The 20,714-nt window shown below is 41.9% G+C and overlaps 1 protein-coding gene across 4 annotated transcripts in view; it reads left to right on the forward strand.

Annotated features, from left to right (window-relative positions):
* The first annotated feature begins 14,422 nt into the window (after nt 1-14,422).
* The window catches only part of TMEM63A (transmembrane protein 63A), a 39,992-nt gene continuing 33,700 nt past the window's right edge, over nt 14,423-20,714 (forward strand). For 2 of the 4 annotated variants that reach the window (XM_072647703.1, XM_072647706.1), the window contains exons 1-2: nt 14,423-14,633; nt 18,961-19,178. The gene's annotated coding sequence lies outside the window, so the exon portion shown is untranslated. The remainder of the gene's footprint in view (nt 14,634-18,960; nt 19,179-20,714) is intronic. The other 2 variants (XM_072647705.1, XM_072647704.1) reach the window with 2 other exon arrangements.

Raw genomic sequence — 20,714 nt, forward strand, 5'->3', positions numbered from 1 at the left:
GTGGCTGTATGGTTGGAGATGAGGATGGATTTGAGATATGTCATGGAGATAGAATTGACAGTGTTTGTCAAATAAGTGTTGTTGTTGTTCTGTCCCACCCTTTGTGACCCCATTTGGGGTTTTCTTGGCAAAGATACTAGAGTGGTTTTCCATTTCCTTCTCCAGCTCAGTTTTACAGATGAAGAAATTGAGGCAAATAGGGTTAAATGACTTACCCAGGGTCACACAGCTAGTAAGTGCCTGAGGCTAGATTTTAATTCAGGAAGATGAGTGTTACTGACTCCAGGCTGGCACTCTATCAACTGTGCCATCTAACAGCCCTTAAAATAATGCATAAAGGGGATAAAGAAGGAAAAAGCACCTTTGATTGCTCAGAGTAAGGACTTGAATGACCTAGAGAAATATCTATACCTTTAACAGAAATAGTGGCATTTGAAAGGAAGGGCAGGTTTGGAGAGTGAGAAGTGGGGAGATGAGTTCCCTTTTGGAAATGTTGAGTTTAAGAAGCCATCTGACCAGAAGACATAATGATGCAGAATTAGAGTTTAGGAGAGAGATCAGGGCTGCATACCTACATAGATTTGTAAATCAACTGTATAAAGAATCCATGAATGCATGGGAGTCAATGAGATGATCAAGGAAGAGTGTGTAGAGAAAGAACAAAAAAGGATCCAGGATGAACCTAATGATTCAGAAAAAAAAGTCAAAGAAGGAATAATAAGACAGACAGGAGGAGAATCAAAAGATAACAGTGACTCAAAAACCAATGGAAGAGAGAGTATCCAGTAGTGTTTTAGGAACCCAAAAGCTCCCAAGACAGAAAAAAGGCCATCAAATTTCAGTTAAGAGATCCATAGTCATCTCAGAGAGAGAATTTTTCACTAGGGAAGTGGGATTGGAAATTTACTTGCAAGAGGAACTGGGTAGAAAGGAAATTGAGGCAGAGTATAGGTAATTTTTTTCTGAAAATTTGGTGGTGAAAGGGAAGAGAAATATAATATGGAAGTTTGAGAGAGAAGAGTCAAGTGAAGGTTTCTTTCTTTCATCCTTCCCTCCTTCCCTCCTTCCTTCCTTCCTTCTTTTCTTCTTAAGGATGGGATGGACCTTAAAAAGAGAAAGGCAGCAGCATGTAACAGGTAGAGTACTGGACTTAGAGTCAGGAAGATCTGGGTTCAAGTCCTGCCTAAGACAGACATTACCTGTGTGACCCTTGACAAATCACCATTGTTGGAGGTGGCTCTTTTTATACATATATACTTATTTATTCATCTATATATTTATATTTTTAATCTAAAATCTTTTTTATTAATATTTTATTTTTCCTGATTACATGTTGATAATGTTCAATATAAAATTTTGGAATAATCTCTTTGTTCTCTCTGAAGCAAACTCAGAGGGTGCCTCTTCCTATGTCAACAAAGCTAGCCAAGGCTGACTCTACATTCCTTAGGAGACCTTTAACCTAAGACACTATCTTGAATAATGGGACTTTCCTTTATATCTTATTATCTATAGACACATACTATGTCATGGCATATTAATGGTAAAGAAAATATAGACATCTTAGGTCGTAATTTCTATTGAACTTTGTTTACCCTTTCCTATGTCAATTATCTGTTTAGGGCAGGAAGCCTGCCACTCACTAGTGGTGGGATTTCCTTCTTTGTCACCGAGACATATGTTTACCCAACCTGGAATCGCAAGGCCTGACTGACATTGCTTTGTTAATTGTCTTGTTTTACTGAATTTATGATTTGCTCAATTAGGAGAGTTTCTTTCTCACGGCAAAATGTACTTAAGACAGATGATTTCTGTACTAGGTAGTCAGAGTCACCTCTGACTCCATAGCGCTATGACTGTTATCTTTAAGAGGGAATTAATTAATTAATTAATAACGCATGCCTTTAGTCTGATGTCTTTCCTTTAACCAAGTTTTCAGTTAACAATGTAAAAACAATTTTTACATTCTTTTTTCATATTTTGAGTTCCAATTTCTCTCCTTCCATCCCAGTCATCTCCCTCTCATTGAGAAGGCAAGCAATTTGACATAGGTTATACATGTGTAATCATGCAAAATACATTTGGAGGTGTTTCTAATGCTAGTACTCTCTTAGTTCATGCTTGATGATGGGATGAAATGAGGTGCTGATGAGCCATTGAAAAGTTAACAAAAGGAGGTTTATTTCTTTTTATGCGTCCCCCTTTCCTTTGTATACATATGACTAGTCCACAGGGAAGGAGATGGTAAAAGATACCGTAACTTGGAAGGTCTTCACAAATTCACCAAGTCTGAGGGAACCAGACTCCATAGGGTAGGACTTTTTGTGCCTTTAGATGACCAGGAAGCAGTGTCAGGAAAACTGGGACAGATCCTAGGGGCAGTTTTGTCTTCTTTTAAGTAAAGGTAGTGGATGGGAAGAAAGAAGTTTCTTTAGGGAAATACTAGTTCTACCACAACCTCTCTAATTTCAACTAACTTATCTATAAAATGAAGGAATTTGGATCTGCTGACTTCTAAGGTTTCTGCCTGCTCTATATCTATGATCCTATGACCTGAGCATGCTAGTAGACAGCAAGTAAAGACCCAGTAGGTAGGGATATATGTTGAAAATGAGAGAGAGACAGAGATAGAGAACATAAGGAGAAAGGAGAAGAGATGTGTAATAGTAGCAGAAGGAGAATCTGGAAGTAGTAGTAGGGAGCAAAGAATATGTCATCAAGATATTAGGAGACATGCTGTTTTCCAGAGCTAATGACTGGAATATAGGCTATATCCTGAGCTTGACCTAACCACAATCCTTTGCGCTCACCCTCTAACTGATCTCAGTCACAGCAAAATCCCAGAATTGTTTCATATAATTATTGTATTGCTTTGACCAGCACCAAGTGTTCTCTGAGCTTGGACAAGGACCTGCTACACCCATGTTCTGGTCTTGAAGTCCTGCTATGAATCAAACATGTCACATTATTGCTGTCACCCCTCATTGTCAGGGCTACAGCTCACTGCGCAGCCATTGGTATAAGTACAGCAATTTCATCACACCAAAGCAGGTCCTCCCAATAGGGGTGGGGCTCGGGCACATGTGTGCTTACCTGAAAGCTGTTTCTCTCACTTTGAAATTACATTTCTGTTTGATTCCTGACTCACTTGTCTAGCCTGCTCTGTTCAGCTCCAGCCACCCACAGGTTAGAGGCTATTTCCATCTGGTTGACAGTGTTGACTTCTTTTAACCTGGTGTGCCAGAGGTGGTAGGATATGAGAGAATAAGCAGTGGACCAAGTAGTGGACCGAGGAATCAATGACTTCTGGAGAGGGTCAGGTTTTGGGGGCATAAGAAGAGGAAAAGAGTATGAAAAGAAACATATAGCAGTACAGAATGAAGAGGGTACAATGAGATCAATCAACAACGATTTATTAAGCACCCACCATGTGCCAGTCATTGCTCTAGGCTCCAAGGATACAAAGGCAAGTTAATTTTTTTACATTCAAAGAGCTTACAAGCTGGCTGAAGAAGACATATATGTACATATAATATGTATATGTATGTATATATACATAAAAAATAAATACAAGTAAATTGGGGAAGGAGGGCAGGGAGGATTTAGTCATTGTGGAAATTACGAAAAGTTGCCTGTTGAAGAGTACTTTAGCTGAGTCTTGAAGGAAATTAGGGATTCTAAGAGGTGGGGGCAAGTAAAGAATGCATTGCAGGCATGGAGAACAGTCAGGGAAAAGGCATAGAGATGGAAATGGGATGTCATAGAGAAGAGGAGCAATGCCAGTTTGACTGGATCCTAGTAGACAGGAAGGGGAGTAACACATAATGGGATCTAGGTGACAGGAGGTTTTAAAAGCCAAAGGGAGATTTTATTTCATCCCAGCAGCAGTAGGGAGCCACTGGAGTTTACTGAACAAGGCAATGACTTGATCAGACCAGCATTTAAAGATAATCTCTTTTTCAGCTATATAGAAGAGAAAAGGAGAAGAGACCAGGGAGCAGCAGGGTTGACCTGGAAGCAGATTAATTTTTGCTACAGAAGACAATAATTCTGACTCTGAGATTAGGAAAGTGGTGGTGGGTGGGTGTGTGTGTGTGTGTGTGTGTGTGTGTGTGTGTGTGTGTGTGTGTGTGTGTGTGTGAGAATTTGCTAGGCAGAAGACATAGAAAGAACTAGTTCATTAAGGTTTCCTTTCTCTTGGGTCCTGTGAGGAGAGTTGTTTTGAGACTAGGTGTTTAAACACTAGAGACCTGGGAGTAGAGAGGCAGTGGGCCATTGGGGTTGGTAATCTGGGTCAGTAACTACCTGGAGACTGGGGTCCCTGGGATTCATACACTGTCCCAGTTCCATAGCTTAATTCTTAGATAGGGAAAAGGGTGAGGCACTCCCAGAAAACATCCAGCTCTTGGTTAAGGTTGAGGTATGAAGTTTAAGACTGGGCAGTACTGGATCTGAGTCTGGGGTGGTGTAAGGCCCTGATGTGGACTGTTTAACCCTTGTGTGTGAGGCCCCAGTTCGAGTAACTTATGTAGCAGTTACAAAGTTTACTGGAGAATTATTAGATCCCATAAAGTTAAACAGTCATCTATCTACATGGAATGTTTGAGGTGTGGAGAAATACAGAAATGGACTAGGTGACTTTTGGAGAGCCTTTCACTTCCCTAAGGAGCTAAAATGTTCAGTTATTTCAGTCCTGTTCAACTCTTCATGATCCCATTGAGGTTTTCTTGGCAAAGATAATGGAGTGGTTTGCCATTTCCTTCTTCAGTTCATTTTACAGATGAGGAACTAAGACAAATAAAATTAAATGACTTGCCCATGGTCACACAGCTGGTAAGTATCTGAGGCCTAATTTGAACTCAGGTCTTCCTGACTTCAGGCCTGGAGCTCTATCCAGTGCACCATGACATGTAGCTCAACTTTGAAAGGAAATGCACTATGAATAAACACATGACAAGACCAGGGGCAAAGAGCCAGCTGCTCTAGGAGACGAATGACCAGGAATTCCCACTGGACTTCCTGAGGACTTAGAAGTGGGAACACTAGCTGTCTTAGAATCCTACTTGTCTATCTGTGCCTGAAGGAGGAACCTATAGATTTCAGGGAAAAACATCTAATGGCTCAACTTCTTGCCATGGCTATAGAAGCCCCCATCTTTGACCTTTCAAAGTCTAAATTTCATAATAATGGAATATTCTAGCTGCAGAGGACCTCAGATATCATCTGATCTAAATCTTTTATCCTATAAATGAGCAAACTAAGGCTCATACATGTTAAGTGCCTTGCTTAATGCCTCACAGCAAATAAAGGACAGAGATGCCCTTCACAGAGAATCCAGGGAGGTATGATGGGGTCTGCCTCTATTTTACAGTTTCTTGCCTCTAGTTTCAATTCTTTTCAATGAACTAGATATGGAGGCTACTGGTTTAATATTAATTAATTAATTTTAGGATCAGTCTTCCTAGATTCACTTTTCTTTCCTGAAGAGACTGAAATTGAACAAAAATGACAGCTAGCATCACTGGCAATAATGATAACTAGCAAGATGGTTGAAAACTATTCCTGGGATGATGTGATGATTTTTATTGTCAGGTCTTGGCCAACATCTTTATGTCAATTATGCAAAAGGCATACTACACAGAACAACATTCTAGTGTTGAAGAGAAGAATATTAACACTATACTCTATATCTTTAGGTTCAAATCTTCCAGAAAGAATTTTATTTATTATTCATCTATATCCTAGCCAGTTCTAGGTTAGAGAAAAAAATGTCCCAACTGGCAAAACAAACAGGAAAAAAATCCATGCCCACTGACATGACTACTCTAAGATGATTTGAAATAACTTTTAAAGGAATATTGAATGAGGAAGATATATTAAGGGTTAATACTCAAGTCACCAAAGTTATCAGACCACTTCCCTCCCTTCTTTAGTAAACAAAGGGACCTCCTCCCTTCCATTCACTTTCCTTTCTTATCTGAGAACTGTAGGTCCTAGTGCCTACAGTCAATAAAGACCTTGTATTAAACACTGGAGGAGAACGACAAAAGACAGAACCTGTTCTCTAGGAGCTCACAGTCAAATGGGGGAGGGGGGAGATAACATGCAAACAACTATGTACAAATAAAATGCATACAGGAGAAATTGGAAGTAATCAACAAAGGGAAGGTACTAATATTAAGGTGGACTAAGAAAGGCTTCTTGTAGAAGGTGGAATTTTTAGCTGGGACTTGAAGGAAGCCGGGAGACAGAAATGAAGAGGAAGAGTATTTCAGGTATGGGGGACAGGCAGTGAAAATGCCCAGAGTTGGAGAATGGAATGTCTTGGTCTAAGAATAGAAAGGATGCCAGTGGTCACTTCATGTAAGTGGAGAGACAGTGGGTTGAAAAAGCCAACAGATAATCTGTCTTAAAAGACTGAATGCGACCCTTCATTTCCCTAAGAAAAGCCTTTTTGTATTTGACTAACCTTTCTAAGGAGATTTTTCCAAATTTCAAGGATTTCGGAAAGGATTTTAGAGAAAAATATATTTTAAAAAATATTTTTAAAACCAAAAGAGAAAGGACCTATAGGTACAAAAATATTTATAACAGATCTTTGGAAATTCAGGGGATGCCATCAACTGAGGAATGGCTGACCAAGTTATGGTGTATGACTGTGGTGGAATGCTGTTGTGCTATTATAAGAAATGAAGAGTAGGGTGCTATTAGAAAAAAACTGGAAAGGCTTCCTTGAACTGCTACAAAGTGAAATAAGCAGAATCAGGACAGTATACACAGTAACAACAACAGTGTACAATGATCAACTGAGAACGACTTAGCTATTCTCCATTGTACAATGATCTAAGACAATTCTGAAGGACTTATGATGAAAAAATGCTTTCTCTTTCCAGAGAAAGAACTGGTGGAGTGTGAATGCAAATCAAAGCTTGCTTTTTTTAAACTTTATTTTCCTTGAAGTTTTTTTGGTCTGTTTTCCTTCACAATATGACCAATATGGAAATATGTTTTCTATAACTGCACATGTATAACCTGTATCAAATTGATTCCCTACTCAGTGAGGGAGGGAGGAAGAGAATTTGGAACTCAAAATTTTATTTTACTTTTCAACATCCATTTTTAATAAGATTTTGAGTTCCAAATTTTTTCCTCCTTCCTTCTCTCCTCCCTCTTCCCCAAGATGGCAAGCAGTTTGATATAGTTTATACATTTGCAATCATGTAAAACACATTCCCACATTAGTCATGTTGTGAAAGAAGAAACAGAACAAAAAGAAAAACATGAAAATAATATGCTTTGATCTGCATTCAGACACTAGCAGTTCTTTCTCTGGATGTGGATAGCATTTTCCATCATGAGTCTTACGGAATTGTCTTGGATCATTGCACATTGCTGCTATTACTGTATACAATGGAACTCAAATTTTAAAAAATAAATGTTAAACATTGTTTTTACATGTAATTAAATAAATAAAAATATATTTTAAGTTTACAAAAAAAGTTTTTAAAAAGTTCTTCTCCACAGGGTACAGAGGTTACCGGGTAGGGCCAACCCAGTCGCTGTCAGCCTTTTAGAAGGGCTGAATTAGTATATAGAAGTCACTGAATGATTTAACAGAAACATGGATACTCTTGACTACTCAAGGTACTGTTGTCCTGAATCCATCTACATCAACAATACACTATATATAACCATATGGTTGGCTGATAATATTATCCTTCCATGAGTTGCAGAAAATGAAGTGTAAAAGTACACTTTACCTAGAGTTTAGTATTTTGGCTTGAAGGAAAGGGTTTTTTGACTAGACAGTGAATGCTGTCTCTGGTATCAAGATACAGGGTGTTGTTAACAGTCACCTCCATTATTCAGGGACTGATTAGCCAGAGTATGGGCTGTCCAGAGTGTGTTATCTAAGGGCTCATCCATCTCCTCTTTCTCCCAGAGGTGCCATTTCACTGATCTTTAGCATTCTCCCCAGAAGTGGCACTAGGAAGGTGGCACTAGGATTGGGAAAGATTAACCGAGACTTGTAAACTCAAGACTCACCATCCTTCCTCTCTCCTCAGTAGGGTTATATTAGCTAAAGGGAGGTCTTGGATTATCATTGGGGATTATCAGGGTATACCAGTGTAATAGCAATTACTCTGGTCCCCATTGCCTGAAAATTAGGCATGTTATATTTTACCCCTCTACCAGGGTTCTCCGGTACTCTTAAAGGGTAATAGTGTTTAATCTCTGTCATTGGCTCAAGCTCCTACCAGTTATGTATCCCCAATTCTATAGGTTCCTTGAACCCAAGTCTTTGTACCCACTTAACAGATTCATTTTTACAATGGAATATTTACTTCAAAGATATAGTAAGAGCAAGCATATAAACATCTCTCCTCAACATCTGTGGGGCATAATGCCCCCTTATTCTACCATAGGCTCAGGAGAAGAGAGGGGAATTAAATGCACAGCTTAACTGAATTCTTATAAAGCATGCTTATAGTTCCAAGTTCCAAGTCCAGAGTCCCCCTGGGTTCAACTACAAAGGTATAATAGGGTCAGTATTCTGAACCATACTGAACTACAAATACCAGCCCTGGGGCTCTTACTCTTCCTGCTTTTTCCATGATGCCTATAGGCATCTTCAGGGTATGAGGCAGGCAGAGGAGCCCTTACCTCAGATGTCAGCCCTGCCTCATTGCTTCTACCAATCCTGTCTTGTCTCACTGCATGTGGGAACCACAGTATAGCTGTAATAAGGCATGGAGTGGAGAGTTTAGCATAAGATTGTTAAATAGCTACAGCCATCTAGTTTGGCTGAAATGAAGATTATATAAAAGAGGATAAAATGAAATGATTGGAAAGATAAGTTGGATCCAGAATTTGGAAAGCTTTAAATGGTAGTTTAAGGCATTTCCATTTTATTCTATAGGCAAGAGGGAGCCACTGAGTTTTTGAGCAGGGATTATATAAATGACTGTTCCTTAATGCCTGGAATGCTCTCCTTCCTCTTCTCCTGGCTTCTTTGGCTTACTTCACATCTCAGTTCCTGTGTCAGTTTCTACAAGGAGCCTTTCCCAGTCTTCCTCATTCTTAGTGCCTTCCCTCTGTGACTAACCCAGTTTTTTCCTGTATATATCTTATTTGTATTTACTTGTGTAGGGGCAGCTGGTGGTGCAGTGGATAGAGCACCAGTGCAGGAGTCAGGAGGACCTGAGTTCAAATCTCACCTCAGACACTTGACACTCACTAGCTGTGTGACCTTGGGCAACCCCAATTGCCTCATCCTGGGTCATCTCCAGTCATCCTGATGAATATCTATCTGGTCACTGGATTCAGGTGACTGGAGGAGAAGTGAGGCTGGTGACCTGCACAGCTCTCCCTCACTCAAAACAAAGTCAAGTGCAAGTCATGTCACTATTTCTCTGATGGCATGGTCTTCTTCAGCAACGAAGGACGAACACACATTTACTTGTGTGCATGTTGCCTCCTCCATTAGACTGTGAGCTTCTTGAGAGCAGGGACTGGTTTTGCTTTTGTTTTGGGGGGGGGTTGGGTTTTGGGGTTGTTTTTGGTCTTTTTTTGTTTTGTTGACATTTCTTTCTGTCCTTAGCACTTAACATAGTGCCTGGCAACTAGTAGTCACTTATTAGATGCTATTTGTCTGACTGACTGGCTAAAGTAGTGTCGTATTATAAAACTGCCCACAACATTTTGCCGGCCCAAAATTGTGTAACAAAAGTGGCATGAAGGATATCATTAGGATTTTATCCAGTCATTTGACAAGATCAAGGGAAAAAAACCACTGGTCAAGACTACTTGCTCCACTGATAGCCATGCAATGTCAAGAGAACTAGAGAAAGGTTCTCAGCATGTTGGGCAGACTCTGGTGGAAAAAAAACTGTAGAACATGGACAAAAACACCACAGAACAAGAGACTGTGCATGGGTTGTTATTTATACCTCGAAAGGGAACGTCAAGGCTGCTATTACTGTATAAAATGAGATCCACTGAAATACTGTAGCAGCCTAGGACACATATAGATGGTTCATGTTTCATTTATGAAATGTGTGCTGCCTGTTGTTGAAACAGTAACCATTTCTTTCTATTGATAAGGGAGAATGATAAAGAGAGAAAGCAAATATGTAGTTAAAAATAGTAGAAACTCACTTCCTCCTAAAATCCAGATCTCTGAGTCTTCTGTTTGGTCTTGACCTCTGATTTCATTATTGTAGAGGAAACTCCTACCAATGCAGATCAGCAGGAGTTCTGTCATTCATTGGCTTAGAACGGTGGGGGGGGTGGGGGGGTGGGGGGGGGTTGGGGATGCACTGAGAGTTTCAACATCCTAAGCATGTATTTTAGAAGTTTACTTCCCTCCATGCCCCATTCTGTCTCTGTATGTATATGTATACAGAGAGGGACTAGATTTGTTATTTCATTGACATGGGGAACACCCAGGCGAGGAAATTGCCCATGCGGATCAGTACTTTCTTTGCAAGTAGAGTAGCCTAAAGTACAAAGAGGTTAAGTGATTTGCCCTAGAACCATGTAGCCTGTGTGGGTCAGAGGCTTCCTGACTTTAAAGCTGACTTTCTATACCACTCCTCCATGCTGGCTTATTCCTACTCTATTTCACTTTCCTGCCTGCAGGGCCCTAAGTTCTGAGGAAAAAAGGTGGTATAATAAACATGAAGACTTTATAAGTCTAGTAATTCTGTCTCAGATTTCCCATCTTCAATTTCAATTTGATTCAATTCAACAAAATATTTATTAAACACAATACAGAGGGTGCTATATCAGGCACTGGGGATGCAAAGATAGAGAAACCTCACAATAGGTCCCCAGGATCTTATATCTAATTGAGGATATAATTCAGCTTACACAAAGATAAAAAATGACACAAAAAACAGGCATACAAAGGAGAGTGAGGTAAGTGAAAAGGAGAGATCTGAGAAGAGGTGGAGAAATTTGAGGGGGCAAGGGTCACTTTCAGTAACAAAGGTCAAGGAAGTGAATGGAATGAATGGGACTTGAGTAGAATTTCCAAGGAAGGAAGGAACTTAAACAGAGATAGGAAGGAAGAAGTCCCTTCCAAATATGGGCAATCCAGGGGTGGGGAGTCTGTGGCTTCCAGACAACATGTGACCCTCTTGGTCCTCAAATGTAGCCCTTTGACTTAATCCAAACTTCACAGAACAAATCTCCTTATCAAAAGAATTTGTTCTGTAAAACTTGGACTCAGATAAAAGGCTGTACCCAAGGACCTAGAAGGCCACATGTGGCCTCTGAGGCCACAGGTTCCCCAACTCTGGAGCCATTGCCTCCCAAAAGTTTCAAGTAGGAGAACCCATTTTTATGTAAATTTTTTTTGCAAACCTCCTCCCCAGTCATAGTAAGTATATTACCATTGATTGAGAAAATACATGATATTAAAGAACTCCCATAAACTCAGTGGTGCTTTTAAATGAAATATTTTATCACAGCAGCTGCAAATATTTGAAAAACAGTCATATATGTGTATGTGTGTATGACTCAGTATTTATTTAGACCATAGAGGGTATACTTGCTTCTTTACTACCCCAAGATGTTGTTTTGAAGCTTTCAACAACTGAAAATTTGGTTGGAGTAAAGAACATTTCAATCCTAGATCTGGTCCTATATTATACTTTTACCCTTTATATTTCATATTCTGGGCAAAAAAATAAAAATAAAAGATTGTATTTCTTTGTAAAATTTGTATTAATATGTTTCATTAGGATACAAATCTTGCTCTCTATCAATCGATCAACAATCATTTAATATCACTTAGTATGTACCATTTCAAGTTTTTTTTAAGGTGTGTCCAACTCGTCATGACCCATTTAGGTTATTTTTGGCAGATACTGGAGTTGTTTGCTATTTCCTTCTTCAGTTCATTTTATAGATGAGGAAACTGAGGCAAACAGGGTTAAGTGACTTGCCCAGGGTCACACAGCTAGTAAGTGTCTGAGGCCAGATTTGAACTCAGGAAGATGAGTCTTCCTGAGTCCAGGCCTGGCAGTCTAGTCGTCCCTGGTACGTGCCAGGTGCTGTGCTAATTGATGAGGGCACAAGGAAAGGCAAAAACAGCTACTGCCTTCAAGGGGTTCACAGAGAGACTGTGACTGTCCTGCAAAGGTAAATAACCAGCTACGTATAAGACATATAGAGAATAGATGGGGGTGAGGAGAAGAGGGGAGTGCTTATCTCAGAGACACTAGCACCTTGGGAGGTCAGGACAAACCTCTTGAAGAACCTAGAATCCGAGCTGAGAGGAAGGATATTGTTGTAGAAGGTGAAGCCCTCAGCAGAGAAGGAGGTGCCAGAGAGGCTTGAGGAGAGACAAGGTTTGGAATAGTTGCTGTGGAAAATGGGCTAATTTATCGATTAGGGAGGAGCACCTTACAGCACTGAGGCCCAGCTGAGGTGAGATTACATACAACTGTAGCGGACCTAGTGCTCAGGGTTCCATAAATTCTTCCAGTTCCTTTGGGGGGTGTACGAACCAGATTGAAGGAGGTAAATGGAAGGAGTGACCGGGATTAGCATTTGACAAAATATAGCAAGGGACCCAACTGCCTAAGATACACAGTCGACTGCCAAAATCTGGGACAATGCAACTAAAGAAATCTCTTCCTCTCTCCCTTCCTTCCTTCTTTCCTTCCCTCCCTCCCTCCTTCCTTCCTTCCTTCTTTCCTCCTTCCTTCCTTCCTTCCTTCCTTCCTTCCTTCCTTCCTTCCTTCCTTCCTTCCTTCCTTCCTTCCTTCGTTCCTTCCTCCCTTCCTTCCTTCCTTCCTTCCTCAGCAGTTTGTGGAACTTCTAATGTGAAAACTACCACCATCCACAAATATCAGCAATGATGATGGAAATAACATTGACTCGAGAATGAAAGGACCTGGATTCTTATTCCATCTATGATAATTATGCGAACTCTTGGGTAAGTCACTTAACTTCCATGGGAACTCAGTTTCTTCATCTTTAAAATAAAAGGTTTGAACTGGAAGAACTCTGGGTTCTCTTTTTGTTCTGGATATATGAAGCTGCTGGATAGAGTTTTAGACTTAAGAGTCAGGAAGAGTTCAAATCCAGACTCAGACACTAGTCGAGTGATTCTGGGAAAATTACTTAACCTGTTTGCCCATTTCCTTATCTAAAATGGAGGTAATCAAGGGACCTGTTATGTCACTTACCTCCCAGCATTATTGTGAGGGGCAATTGAGATAATATTTGTGAAGTGCTAGCTACACGAATGCTGGCTAGTATTATTTCTAATTGAACATTCTTAGAGATTGTCTACATACACTAACAAGTTAAGCTAGGTGGTGAAGTAGAAGTACACTGAAGTCTGGAGTCAGAAAGACCTGAATTCAAATTTGACCTTAGATACTTACTACCTGTGTGGTAGGCAAGTCACTTAACTTCTGTTTTCTTCAGTTTTCTCAAATGTAAAATGGAGATAATAAAAGCATCTACCTCATAGATTGTTGTGAAAATGAAATGAGTTAATATTATAAAGTGCCTCTATAAATGTTAATTCTCTCCCCCCCCCCAAAAAAATATTTATCCATGATCACTGTAGGAGCAAACAAAAAGACTGAACTAGGGTTTTTATGATCCCAAGGCCACTATACTGTGCCATCCTCATATTTATGCATTAACTTACTAAAGATATAGGTGCGGCAATGGGCTAGAGGATAGGGTGGAAACAAAAGAAATATAAAACACAGTCCTGGACCTGCAGGAATTTATATTATTGTGGGTGGTACCAAGATGTATAAATGTGAAACATTTAAATATAAATACATGTTTTGACTCATGAGTCACCCCAGCAGAGTGCACGGGGTCTTTTGGCTCTTGGTGAGACCCTTCCCACCCCTATATAAATATATATATATGTATGTATGTATGTATGTATGTATGCATGTATGTATTTTTTTTGCATCAGCTTCTCTACCTGAGCTTCCACCTTCTCCCATACTCTCATTTCCTTTGGCAATAGTTTTCCCAGTGATTTACAGTAAGCCAAAAGAAAAAATGGGAGCTGCCCCTCCCCTACCTCTGGTTCTGGCTCATATCCGAGTGCCTGCCCTGTTCCCTTTTCTCCACCCAAAACTCTATTCAGGATGGAGGTTAAAGAGCATTTATTTCATGTTTCCCAAACCATGTGTGAATCTTCTAAGAGCAGCTCGGGTGCCGGCTTACTTTCTCCGTGACCTTGGCCAACTCACTTCCCATCTTGGAGCTTCAGTTTCCCTGTCTGTAAAATGAGCTGTTTGGCTGAGACGATTGCCCTCAGGTCCGCAGAAGCTCGGGGATGCCTAGCGGGCAGTGGAGCACCCAGCTGTGGACTCTGAGAAAGCGAGGGGGCAACAGGAGGATCCTGGGCCCGACCTCCAGCTGAGTGGCGCAGGTGGGTCGCTGAGTTTAGCTGCGGGGCACAGTTGGGAGCGTAGCCTGCTGGGTGCCCAGAAAGCCCAAATTGGGCAAAAGGCGGAGCCTCTGCGCATGTGCATTGGAAGTGCTTGAGTTTCACTTTGTAACTTTTAAGTGGTCAGGTAGCCTCTGGGCCGGACGGGGTGGAGCTCCGCAACCTCTCGGGGCCGGGGCCAGAGACACTGCTACAGGTAAAAGGGGGACAAGGATTGGGGGGCGCCGCCGCTGCTGCCCCCTCGCCTACCTGCCCTGTGAGCTGAGCGGGGCTGGGCAGGGGGCACCGACCCCGAGCCCTGCCACGTCAGGTGTCCTGTTCTGGGGCAGGCGTGGCAAGTCCAGGCCTTCAGCTGTGGTCCTGCCAGGGTGTGGGTGAGTGGGTGGTATCCATAGCCCTCCTATCTCAGCAATAAGAGAAGGGGACCGGGGGCGCCTCCCCGGCGGAAGCAAGGCTCCAACCTCGGGACAGGGCAGAGCAACTACCTTCTCTTCTTCTAGGATTCCTTACTCCCCTCCCGGGACTCTCTCTGCTATAATTCGCTGCCTCCTTTCTTCCTTAATCCTGCCCCTTCCCCCTCTTATCCTGCTTTCCCCTCTCTAGCCCCTCTCAACCTCAGCTACTGTACCGCTTTCCTTCCCTGTCAGCTGGCGTCTGAAGTCTCCACCGGCCTATCCCGGAGCTGCTACAATTGGCATTTCCTCCCTAGGCTTCTAGACTTTTAGGGTTAACTTCCATCTACTCTGTATGTTCTATACCTATTTATTTACATTGCTGCCCCCCCTCCCTGGCCCCATAAAATATAAGTCTCTTTGGGGCAGGGACTATTGGTTTTTTCTTTTGTATCTCTAGAGTTTAGCTCTGTGTTTGGTAAGCGCTTAATAAATGCTTTCTGATCGATTGAGTTTATCTACTCACGGGGAGACTTGGCAGGAGAGATATTAAGGGACTGATTGTTGAGAGGCCTGAGCTCATCAGTGGAGCCTCACAGTGGACTTAGACAGAATATATCCCCCAAAAGTCTTTTAACTGATTAACACTGTACCAAGACTTTAGGGACACACATATTTGGAAAGTCCAAAGGAATAAAGGAATGTTATCTGAATTTGAACCACCTGTTACCAGTTTGGCTCCTTGGGTACGGTGGACAGGACCTGAAAGCTGGAGGTGTGGAAGAGGGGAAGGAACAGGGCTAAGAAAGCTTTTGCAAAGAAAGAAAATTGATAAGCCAAAGTTATCAGAGAGTTTAAGGTGACTTTGGTGATTTCAGTCTTAAGTGCCTCCCTCCAAGGACAAGGGATGCAGTGGGGTGCCTACTGAAGACTTTCTGCTCCAAGTCTGAAGTAGGGAATAAGTAGTGAGGGCAGGGGTTCTGGGTGGACGGTTGATTCAGGCCCCAGACTGCTGAAGGAGGCTGTCCAAAGAGGATATCTTGGGGGTATCCAAAAGTGTGTTGGTAGGATTCCAAAAGGAATATAGTCAGAGGGGATCATTTTTCCTCAGAAAACATCGCATAAAAATGTCCTTCCCAACACAGGAAATTCATTGGGCCTCTTAATGACTCCACATATGCTGAAATTTCTCTATGGTTGGGTATGGGCAGGAACAGAGATTGTGTCATCATTTCTCTTAGAAGTGCTGTCACATACCCCAGCATGTTTGGTTTGGTATGGGGATGAATCTGGAAGCCAGCTGGAAGTTCATATACTAGGGAATGGAAGAAAACACAAGCATGAATTGTCCCTCTGGGCATCGCTTGTGTGTTTCTCTAGCTTGAGGGAATGATTTTTTAAAACTGAGAGCTATAATTCCCCCCTCCTCCCTTATTAATAGGCCACAAATTTGAAGAGCACACAGTGTCCCAGCTCTAGTCTGCATACAGTTCAATTGATGGTTAAGTGTGTGTGTGTGTGTTCGTTTGTGTTTGTCCTTCGTTGCAGAAGAAGACCAGGCCATCAGAGAAATGACATGACTTGCGCTTGACTTTGTTTTGAGGGAGGGAAGGCTGTGCGAGTCCACCAGCCTCACTTCTCCTCCAGAGTAGGTGCCTTAGAAGTCAAACTGCTCCATGAGGAGTCTTCCATGAAAAAGATTTTGCAGAGAAACAAAATCCACTGAGGTTTCAGTTCCTGATAATCTAAAGTTATCAGAGATCTCCAGTCACAAGACTTCAAGAGATACGGTACTCAAGCACGCCAGAGGAGACCTAGCTGCTTGGAGTTAACTATTCCTAAAACATCATCTTTAAATTTGGTGGGGATGGAGGAAAAAAAATACCTTGTGTTTCTATAGTGCCTCTCTTCTGAGATGCTTAGCCTTCTATAGCTTCTGTAGGAGGGAATAACAAGGGTTATGAGTTTGATGTTAGAGTTGAGGAAATGGAGAGTCAGGAATGGTAACTTACCAGGGTCATACAGTGAGTCTGGAAGAACTGAAAAAGAAATGCTGGTCTTGACTCTCAACAGTGCCCTTACCATCGGTCCACGCTGTGTACTGCCTTGTAATATACCCATGCAGACCACAGAAGTCACTGAAATGTGTAATTAGCTCTTTGGTACAGTCAAGATGAGCACCTGGATTTGGTTGACAATCCAGGGTTTTGGATTCAGATTTGGGGGGGATCGCTGTGCTTGGAAAAAATGCTGAATTAGGTGTGCTGAGCCAGCTGGGATACAGCCCAATTAGACTTTTTTCCAGCAGCGTGATCTAGGACTGGCTACTTAAATTCTGTTCCTCAGAGATGGTTTGTGCAGGAATATTGTGGATATCAAATGGAAAAATTGTGGCAGGTATTTTAAAAACGCAATTTCTAGATAGAATAGGATGGTAGTATTTATAGCTTTAGAGAAGAAAGGGACACAAGAGATCATTTAGTCCAATGCCCTCATTTAAGGGGGCATTGGAAACAGAGGAAGATATGAAGTGACTTGTCCAAGGTGACACAAAGAGTAAATAGCTGGGATTTGAACCAGGGTTCCCTGATTCCAGATCTCACACTCTTTCCATTATGCTGTGCTGTTTTATTATTCATTTATCTATTTTTGTACTGAACTATCTAGTCTAGTCTGAGACATATTCCGAATGTAGTCTCAGAACTCTCCTCAGCAGTAAGTGCCTGCCTGGCTGGTTTCCTTAATGCCTTAGGCTTTTGCCAAAGCCAATGGCTCTCAGCATCACACCTCTCTCCCAGCCATGTGGTAGGTGGGGGATTCGATGCCCAGTCCTGCTGGCCTGAGGTTTTCAATGCTCTATCAATCAATGAGTATTTATTAAGTGCATACCAGGTACTATATTAGGTGCTGAAGATATGAATGAAGGAATGAATGGGCATTTATTAAGTAACAAGTAGGGGCAGCTAGGTGGTACAGTGGACAGAGCCCTGGGCTTCAAATCAGGAAGATTCATCTTCGTGAGTTCAAACCCTAAATTAGCTGTGTGATCCTGGGCAAATCACTTAACCCTATTTGCCTCAGTTCTTTACCTGTAAAATGAGCTGGAGAAGGAAATGGCAAAAACCACCATAAGATGCTCTATGAGTGACTTCCTTTTGCTTCTGGGATCAAATACAAATTTCTATTTGGAATGTAAAGCCCTGTCAAGGCTGATTACACATTTTTCCCCCTCATAAACTCTACAGTCTGGTCAGACTGTCCTATTTGATGCTCCCCACATACAGCCTTCCACCTCCCACCCTTCTGCCTTTGTACAGGCTGTCTCCTATTCCAGGAATGCTCTCCCTCCTCATCCTCTTGGAACCCCTCATTCCCTTTAAGGGTCACCTCTTTCAGGAGGCCTTTCCTGACTCCCCTAATTTTTCTTACCTCTTCATTTTCTCCCCTGCTCCCAATGCTGTTGCATTAATTTTGCATATGTATCCTATATTTATGAATAATACATTGTGTTCCCCCCACCCAGTAGTATGAAAGCTCCTTGCGGGGAAAGAGCATCGCATTGGTGTATTTGGATCACAGTATCTGTCATACAGGTGCTTAATGAATGTTGGTAGATCAATTGAAAAACAGTTGAGACCTTGCCTTCTGATGTAGAGCAATCCTCAGTCTCAGATGTCTGCTCTTTCCCCTCCCCTTGTCTCTTCTTCCTGGTTTATGCTACCCTGGCTCTTCCTGATTCCTTATCCCTCTGGAGAAGGGGGAGAGGCTTTTGGGGGGTGAGCACACTGTTAACTTCACAGGCCACCTCCCTCAGCTACTATCTCTTCCTGAGGAAGAGGAAAAGTTGGTCAAAACAGAAAGTCACTGGGAGGGACTCTCTTTGGAGGGATAGGATTGAATGCTTGAAAAGCAGAAAGGAACAGGGGCATGAAGCAAAACAAACCAATTTTTTTTTTTTAATAGTTGCAGTAGGGACTGGGAAAAGAGAGCTGATGTGGGTGGGCTCTTAGATAAAACCAAAGTCTATCAAGGGCTTTAAATTCAAAGATGTTCGGGCAACTTTTAGAGAATATAAAAAGAGCGGCAAGGAACCTGATTGGGCCTTTGTCTATTCCTTCCTATTCCTCTTAGAGCAATCCATGAAGGCTGACTGACCTCCAAGACTCTGGTTTTTCAAGACATGCAGGAAATGAGTTGTCATCCTGGCGGAGTCCAGCTTTCAGCAGTGTGGGAGGCTTTGCTGTGGTGAGCCAGAGGCAAGGAATGTTCAGCTCCCTTGCTCCCTTGGCAAATCCCAGAGAAGGCACTGATTGAGGCCATTTTCATAGGCTCCTGATTCCAGTCACCCAGTAAGTGTCAGGTTGAAGGGGAGGGATAAGCATTCATCTTGCTGCATTAGAACTCCTTGGGACCTACCCCTGGAGGCGATGGTGAAAGGAGATAGGGAGGCTCAGCAGCTGTGGCCCCATCTACATGTTTCATTCCAGGACCACAACCATTTTCCTGGCTAAACTGCTTCTTCAAGCACTATTATATTACTTTGGACAGCTGTAATTTTGGGAAGTTTTTCCTAGATTGTTCCAAACTTGCCTCTTTGCAGCTTCTTGTCTCATGGTTCTTCCCTTTGGGACCAGATTGATCAAGTCTAATCCCTCTTCCAGCTTTTTCTTGATGTTCTCCAATAAGGAGAAACCTACTACCTCCTGAGGTGGTCAGTCTGTTCTACTTTGGGAGAGTTCTAATTGTTAGGAAGTTGGTTTTTTTCCCCTCTGAAATCAAGCCAAAATTTTCCTCTTTTCGTCTTTGCATCTTCCAACCCCATGGTTCGTGGGCCTTTTAGGACCAAACTGATCAAATTTAACTCTCTTCTATTTAATAGCCATTAAAAATTTTGAAGATAGCTATCATGTCCTCCCCTGTCTTTTTTTGGCCGGGGGGGGGGGGGAGGCACAGATGGCGGAGTATGAAACATCTAAAATTCCTTCAGTGAATCTGAATATGAAATTGACTTGCAATTCTTTCACCATCCTGGTTCTCCTAGTGACTCCCTCCAGCTTATCGATATCATTCTTAAACTTTGGTATCTAGAACTGGACACAGTACTCTAGATGAAATCTATCTGGAGAAGAGTACAGCTGCCCTATCGCCTCTTTATTCCTGGAAGTTATAGCTCTCTTAGGGGAGGCCAAGATCACATTAGGGTTTTTGACTGCCACTCCATGCTGCTCATTCATTGGGCTTGCAGGTTGCTGAAACCCAAAGCTCTTTTCCAGACATACCAGTCTAAATTACACCTCTCCCATTTTGTACTAATGAAGTTGATTTTTTGAACCCAAGTATAAGGCTTTACATTTAGCCCTCTCAAATTTCATCTCACCTTAACTGTTGAATGAAATGGCAGGGGAGGGGGTTGGATTAGAAAGGTCATTTTAGAAGTTATCTAGACCTAATTCTAGCTCTAGGAGTCTGTTCTTCTAGGATTCTATTTATCATGTATCTTCTGTGTCTCATGTATCATGTTGACAACTGTAGCAAGACAAGATATTCCATTCTTCTGCTACTTGTTTCTTTTCTATATATTTTCCCTTTTTCTCTCTCTTTTCTTTCACCCTTGCCAGTTGCCCCCACAAACATTGTTTAGTCTTGCTAGTGACCCTTAAGACCAGAGAGAATTTTCATCTTGGACTAAAGTTCTTAACTTTTTTTGTGTCATAGACCCCCTTTGACAGCTAGTTGGCACTGTGGATAGAGCACTGGGCCTAGAATCAGGAAGACCTGAATTCAAATCCAGCCTCATACACATTAATTGTGTGAGCCTGGGCAAGTTACTAAGCCTCTGCCTGCCTCAGTTTCCTCATCTGTAAAATGGAGATTAAAATAACACC

Source organism: Notamacropus eugenii, chromosome 2 (genome assembly GCF_028372415.1).
Source record: "Notamacropus eugenii isolate mMacEug1 chromosome 2, mMacEug1.pri_v2, whole genome shotgun sequence".
Classification (NCBI taxonomy): Eukaryota; Metazoa; Chordata; class Mammalia; order Diprotodontia; family Macropodidae; genus Notamacropus; species Notamacropus eugenii.